This window comes from Pagrus major, chromosome 18, assembly GCF_040436345.1.
Source record: "Pagrus major chromosome 18, Pma_NU_1.0".
Classification (NCBI taxonomy): Eukaryota; Metazoa; Chordata; class Actinopteri; order Spariformes; family Sparidae; genus Pagrus; species Pagrus major.
In genome coordinates this window covers 33,473,609-33,481,637 of record NC_133232.1, presented here as the reverse complement: position 1 = coordinate 33,481,637, position 8,029 = coordinate 33,473,609, and positions in this window count along the sequence as shown.

The following is an 8,029-nucleotide window of genomic DNA, read 5'->3' as shown; positions in this document are numbered from 1 at the left end:
TATTGTTTTAGAGCTAACTGTGTAACACTAGAGGGCTGCAGGGATGGAGTATTTTTGTAGGTTGACCTGGAAGTTTGCATCACCTTGGTTCCCTCGACAAAAAGCCTGCAGGATTTTTCCATTGGATTTTTGAGAAAGAAAATAATCTCTGTGGCAAACACAAGTGTACAATACTTAGATGTTTCGTTCAGCAAGATTATCCACAATCAATGATCGATCTACAAGTTGTGTTAGAGTTGGAATAGTTAACATTTAAAGTCGGCCGTTTAAAGACGGACTAGTGAGTAGATGAGTTTCCGTGTTCAGAGTGATTGGCGTTTAATGTCCCCGACAACCTCTGTAGTCTCATTTAGCCACTTGTTAGCAACCGCAAGGTAATGCTTTTTAATTCAGTCGTGGGGTATTTACTGACATATTTTGTGTTTAAACACGAACATCTCTTAAAGGTAGGGAAGGTGATTCTGGATAAAGATGATTGTTTGCTGAGTCTCTCTCCCAGATTGTCAGATACTGACGCTTTGGGTTTGAGGCCGAATACCAACTCTCTCTCACTCCAGACTCGCCTTCCCTACCTTTTAAAGCTCTCAAATTCTCTTAAGCGTGTTAATCAATGATTTTATTTCAGGCATTCGACAGAATATCCATTCAAAGATCCACTGAGTTTGGGAAGAGGGAACCAGAAGTGTAAAAAATCCTAAAAATGCTTTTAGGATTCATTCCTGCAGCTCTCTATACAACAGTGTTAGATGTCTTTCCTTCCTGTAAATCTAAAGTTTTGTTTCATAAATGTAAAAAATGCTTAAAGTTGTTTCCTTTTCTTAATTGTTTCAAGCAGATATAAATCACTTCAGGTTCTTACCACTAAAAACAAATTAATTTTGAATTTACACCTCATGTTTTTCATTTTGAGACTCGTGTTTTTCATTTTGAGACTCATGTTTTACTAATTTTCACTTAAAAAAAAACAAACCACTTTACAGCATCTGAAAAGAAGTTGTGCTGCCTCTGTTTTTTGTTTGCAGAAAATACAGATTTTTTTATTAATTGACCCCTATTATGTCTCCAATGTTATCTTGTGTGTTTCCTAAATGGATGTGCTGTCTGTAAATGTGTAAATAGCCTGAGACGTTAACCAACCACCTGTGAGCGGAGAAGAGGAGAGGACATTCCTGCCTGCTAATGGGGGATAAAACTGACAAACTCAGAATGAAATATTCCACCGTCATTAACACGTTAGGAGGCTTTAATCGCTGCACCTGAACTTACTGGATCCAAACTGCACGGAGGGAGGTTACGGAAAGCCCGAGTTCTTTCGACGAAGTTTCCAACCATTCCTGCGGATTGCTAAATTTGATTCCTTAAAGGTGTACCTCTCAGGTATTTCCTGGTGCTGCAATCCAAGCCTTAAAATATTAGCCCGACAGCTCCAATTTAAAGGTTTTGGATCAGCTTTCATTCAGCCGACCAGGCCTGGCAGACGAACAGCGCTCCTTTCACTCACCGATGCCACTGGAGCCACTTGAGACGTCATTTTTATTATGGTCGTTTGCATTGTAGTCCAAAATGATTTTTGAATTTGCCAAGCAGGTTTCTAACGCTGAGTATCAGCAGTTTGAGACACATTAGACCGATTTACAGGCGGCAGGTTTTTATGTGTGAGACGGAGGACTGTTTCAGCTCAGCGGGGACCTCACATTGAGAATTTCTTTAGAATAATAGAGAAAACGGCAACACAAGATGATAATCTGGATGTTTTGGGCCAACGGCTGCTGCATAAATCTGAGCAAATGCTGAACCTGCAGTACCATTAAGTATTTTCCACATATTGTAAGAAAAACAGGTTTAACAATCACAAAAGTCAGAATTTTCCCCTCCGTTTTATTCGTCTGATGTAATTTATAATGAAACAGATACTCAGTTTCTGACTTTGGGGACTCACACTGGTCTTCATCTCGTTGTGTGTGAGTTTAAAGTCATAACACATCATCATTTACAGCACGTCATGCTTCGTCCAGTCCATTTTATTCATAAAATGTCAGTTCACAACGAAAGCTATCTGTGTTCACTTGGAGCAGGTCTCAACCAAAACTCTTAACTGATTCATTTACAGAGACCCGACATTTCATTTCCACTTCTGGTCACTTCTCTGGATCCTGTTTACAAGCCCGGCAGCTGAGTTCTGGACAATCTGGAGCCGATTTAATAAATTTTTGTTCGAGACGTGAGGAGACGACGGCGTGTAAAACTGTTTCTGTGTCTTTGTAAGATTAAATAGATCAGATTTTAGAAATAATTCAGAGATGATAAAAACATAATACTTCACAACTTTTGTTGTTTGCTGCTCAAGCTTTTCATTTTTTACAATTCATTCATTCATATTTTGTTTATTTTGCTCATTTGGGTGTATGATTTCAAAACAGTTGAAACGGGAGCAGGAAGAAGAAAAATGTATAATCGCAGCCAATTTCTTAATAATAACATAAAACACTGCAGATGCAGGGGGCCAACCCTTCTTTGGAATCAGGCTTATACAACAGAGCTCCCCTCTTACAGAGGAAACAAATAATCAGTGTCATAAATACTTTATTGATCCCTGAGGGGGCAATTGAGAACATTAGAAATTTCTCTTCAAGTAAAAAGAGAGTTTATTAGACAATATAAATAGAGTATAGTAATAAGAAATAAGAGTAAGAATAAAATGTATAAAGTAACTATATGTGACAGTTTTATTTATAGAGTTTTAATGCACATATCTTGTAGTTATTTTTAATGTTTTATTCTAATCTACTCTTATTTAATTTGTATCTTTTCTCTATATAATCTAAAAAGATAATACAACATAAATCCAGATAATGATAATGATAATAACTTAATTAAAAGAACACTTTTAAAAACAGAGTTACAAAGTGCTCTACATATATACAAAATGAGGGCGTCACAATGAAAAGCAGGTGTTACTGTGGAAAATACAAATACAAGGACAACAGAAAGAATAAGGCAGGGAGACAAAATGAAGTAAAAGCTGAATAAAACAAAGATAAAGCGTCTAAACGGTGGATTAAAAGCAGCTCCATGTGAGCGGGCGTCCTGACGTTTGGAGGCTCTAACAGTGAACGCTCTGTGGAGCTGATAGCAGAGTTTTGCCTCATGATCTCAGGCAGCTCGTTCGGTCGTAGGGGGAGAACAACTCGGAGATATCTAGGTGCCAAGCCAGACAGGGCCTTAAAAATGATTACAAGTATTTTAAAGTAAAGAAGCGAAAATAGCTGTGATGTGGTCACTTTTTTTTTAACCAGTTAAGAGTCGAGCTGCAGCATTTTGTGTGAGTTTGAGGCAAAGAAGAGACTTTTGAGAGCAACATGTTCACGGGGAGTTGCTGTAGTCAAGGTGAGATAAAACAAATGTGTGAATGTTCAATTGGACAACATTTTTACGTGGAAGTCTAGTTTGTACAGAAGCCCTGAGGGGGAAGTGAAGGTTTCTTTTTTCTTCTGGTGATTTTCTAAGTCTGATCTGAACTGTTTTCTCTCCTGTGTTTATGACTTAAGAACTGGTGGGAAAAAAAACAACTTTTGCTGGGATAATCTTAATAGTTCCTTAATCTGTGAAAATGTGAAAAACAAACAAACAAACAAAAATCTTTTTGATGTGAGTTTTTTTTTTTTTTTTTTGCAAGAGAAAAATAAACATTTCTCACTTGTCGGGGAATGAAAAAAAATTTCCAGAGAATTTTTTTTTTTCATGTGTGAAACCGAATTTATTCTTGGAAAAAAATATTCCAGGTAAATTTTAATTTAATTTAATTTTCTCTTAAAATCTTTTTCAATTATACCCTTGAGCCCAGAGAGTTAAAATAGATTTTTTTTCTTTCAAAAAATACATTTTAATGTAATATTACAGATGAAGTTACCAGCAAAGTAGTTACAATAACAATTTCTCAAATTGTATTTAACGTGTTTTTCTTGATCTTAAAGTTACGGAAGCCCTGAGGGCCAAGTGAGGAATGTTTTGTTCTGGTGTTTTTCTGCGTCTGATCTGAATTGATTTCTCTCCTGCGTTTGTTGAGACTTCTAACTTTTTTTTCACTCAGTCTCGCTCATGCATGTACAAAATGCTCCTGAAAGTATTTTTTTTTCTTGTGAATTTTTTCTTTATGCAGTTTCACACATGATTTTTTTATTTTTTTTAATCTGGTTTCACATGAAAAAAAAATCTCATGAAAGTTTTTTTTTCACTATTTCACAACTTTTTTTCTCCAAAAAACTCAGTTTCACACATGAAAAAAAATCGTCTGGGAAAAAAATTTACTGTTTCACACATGAAACATTTTTTCTCATGAAAGTTTTTTGTTCACTCAGTTTCACACATGATGTTTTGTTTTTGTTTTTTTATCCGGGGTCACACATGAAAAAAAAATTCTCATGAAAGTTTTTTTTTTCACTCAGTTTCACAGATGCATAAAACTTTTTTTTCTCCAAAAAAAGTTAAAGAAAATTTGTCCTGGAATTAAAAAAATTCACTCGTTTTCACACATGAAACATGTTCTCTTCAAAACATTTTTTATCCGGTTTCACACATTAATAAAATAATTCTCCAGAAAAAAATTTACTGTTTCACACATTCAATTTTTTGTCTCATTACTTTTTTTTCATTCAGTTTCACAGATGCAAAAGAAATTGTCCTGGAAAAGACTTTTTGCACCCGGTTTCACACATTTTTTAAAAAAGATTTTAAGATAAAAATAAAATGTGTGAAACCGGGTGCAAAAACATTTTTCCAGGACAATTTTAAATTACTTTGTTTTCCTCTTAAAAATGTTTTATTTCTTTAAAAAAATCTTTTTTCTTCAAAAAATTTTCTTTAAAAAAAATTTTCTTTCAAAAAAATTTCTTTCAAAAAAATTTTTTCCGAAAATTTTTTTTTTCTTTCAAAAAATACATTTTAATGTAATATTATAGATGAAGTTACCAGCAAAGTAGTTACAATAACAATTTCTCAAATTGTATTTAACGTGTTTTTCTTCATCTTAAAGCACTCACACTTAAAGTTACGGAAGCCCTGAGGGCCAAGTGAGGAATGTTTTGTTCTGGTGTTTTTCTGCATCTGATCTAAGTTGTTTTCTCTCCTGTGTTTGTTGAGACTTCTAACTTTCTTTTCACTCGGTCTCGCTCATGCATGTACAAAATTCTCCTGAAAGTATTTTTTTTTCTCGTGAATTTTTTCTTTATGCAGTTTCACACGTGATTTTTTTGTTTTTTTTAATCTGGTTTCACATGAAAAAAAAATCTCATGAAAGTTTTTTTTTCATTGTTTCACAGATGCAAAAACTTTTTTTCTCCAAAAAAAGTTAAAGAAAATTGTCCTGGAATAAAAAAATTCACTCGTTTTCACACATGAAACATGTTCTCTTCAAAAAATGATTTATCCGGTTTCACACATGAATAAAATAATTCACCAGAAAAAAATTACTGTTTCACACATTCAATTTTTTTGTCTCATTACTTTTTTTTCACTCAGTTTCACAGATGCAAACACTTTTTTTTCTCAAAAAAAAAAAAAAAAAAAAAAAGAAATTGTCCTGGAAAAATGTTTTTGCACCCGGTTTCACACATTTTTTAAAAAAGATTTTAAGATAAAAATAAAATGTGTGAAACCGGGTGCAAAAACATTTTTCCAGGACAATTTTAAATTACTTTGTTTTCCTCTTAAAAATATTTTATTTATTTTTTAAAAATCTTTTTTCTTTAAAAAAATCTTTTTTGTTCTTCAAAAAAAAAATTCTTCAAAATTTTTCTTCAAAAAAATTTTCTTTAAAAAATCTTTTTTCTTTAGAAAATTTTTCCTTTAAAAAATTATTTTTTTCTTTAAAAAAATACATTTTAATGTAATATTACAGATGAAGTTACCAGCAAAGTAGTTACAATAACAATTTCTCAAATTGTATTTGACGTGTTTTTCTTCATCTTAAAGCACTCACACTTAAAGTTACGGAAGCCCTGAGGGCCAAGTGAGGAATGTTTTGTTCTGGTGTTTTTCTGCGTCTGATCTAAGTTGATTTCTCTCCTGTGTTTGTTGAGATGTGTGAAAACGAGTGAATTTTTTTTTATTCCTGGACAATTTTCTTTAACTTTTCTTGGAGAAAAAAGTTTCATGCATCTGTGAAATAGTGAAAAAAAAAAATTCATGAGAAATTTTTTTTTCATGTGTGACCCCGGATAAAAAAACAAAAACAAAACATCATGTGTGAAACTGAGTGAACAAAAAACTTTCATGAGAAAAAATGTTTGATGTGTGAAACAGTAAATGTTTTTCCCAGACGATTTTTTTTCATGTGTGAAACTGCATAAAGAAAAAATTCACGAGAAAAAAAAAACTTTCAGGAGAATTTTGTACATGCATGAGCGAGACTGAATGAAAAAAAGTTAGAAGTCTCAACAAACACAGGAGAGAAATCAATTCAGATCAGACGCAGAAAAACACCAGAACAAAACATTCCTCACTTGGCCCTCAGGGCTTCCGTAACTTTAAGTGTGAGTGCTTTAAGATGAAGAAAAACACGTCAAATACAATTTGAGAAATTGTTATTGTAACTACTTTGCTGGTAACTTCAATGTAATATTACATTAAAATGTATTTTTTTAAAGAAAAAAAATCTATTTTAACTCTCTGGGCTCAAGGGTATAATTGAAAAAGATTTTAAGAGAAAATTAAATTAAATTAAAATTTACCTGGAAATTTTTTTTCCAAGAATAAATTCGGTTTCACACATGACTTTCAGGAGAATTTTGTACACAGGAGAGAAATCAATGTGCTTTAAGATCAAGAAAAACACGTTAAATACAATTTGAGAAATTGTTATTGTAACTACTTTGCTGGTAACTTCATCTGTAATATTACATTAAAATGTATTTTTTTAAAGAAAAAAATTTTTTTTTAAAGAAAAAACTTTTAAGAGGAAAACAAAGTAATTTAAAATTGTCCTGGAAAAATGTTTTTGCACCCGGTTTCACACATTTTATTTTTATCTTAAAATCTTTTTTAAAAAATGTGTGAAACCGGGTGCAAAAAGTCTTTTCCAGGACAATTTCTTTTTTTTTTCTTTTTTTTTTTTTTTGAGAAAAAAAAGTGTTTGCATCTGTGAAACTGAGTGAAAAAAAAGTAATGAGACAAAAAATTGAATGTGTGAAACAGTAAATTTTTTTCTGGAGAATTATTTTATTCATGTGTGAAACCGGATAAAAAATGTTTTGAAGAGAACATGTTTCATGTGTGAAAACGAGTGAATTTTTTTATTCCAGGACAAATTTCTTTAACTTTTTTTGGAGAAAAAAAGTTTTTGCATCTGTGAAACTGAGTGAAAAAAAAACTTTCATGAGATTTTTTTTTTCATGTGAAACCAGATTAAAAAAAACAAAAAAATCATGTGTGAAACTGCATAAAGAAAAAATTCACGAGAAAAAAAAATACTTTCAGGAGAATTTTGTACATGCATGAGCGAGACTGAGTGAAAGTTAGAAGTCTCAACAAACACAGGAGAGAAAACAACTTAGATCAGATGCAGAAAAACACCAGAACAAAACATTCCTCACTTGGCCCTCAGGGCTTCCGTAACTTTAAGTGTGAGTGCTTTAAGATGAAGAAAAACACGTCAAATACAATTTGAGAAATTGTTATTGTAACTACTTTGCTGGTAACTTCATCTGTAATATTACATTAAAATGTATTTTTTTAAAGAAAAAAATAATTTTTTAAAGGAAAAATTTTCTAAAGAAAAAAGATTTTTTAAAGAAAATTTTTTTGAAGAAAAATTTTGAAGAATTTTTTTTTTGAAGAACAAAAAAGATTTTTTTAAAGAAAAAAGATTTTTAAAAAATAAATAAAATATTTTTAAGAGGAAAACAAAGTAATTTAAAATTGTCCTGGAAAAATGTTTTTGCACCCGGTTTCACACATTTTATTTTTATCTTAAAATCTTTTTTAAAAAATGTGTGAAACCGGGTGCAAAAACATTTTTCCAGGACAATTTCTT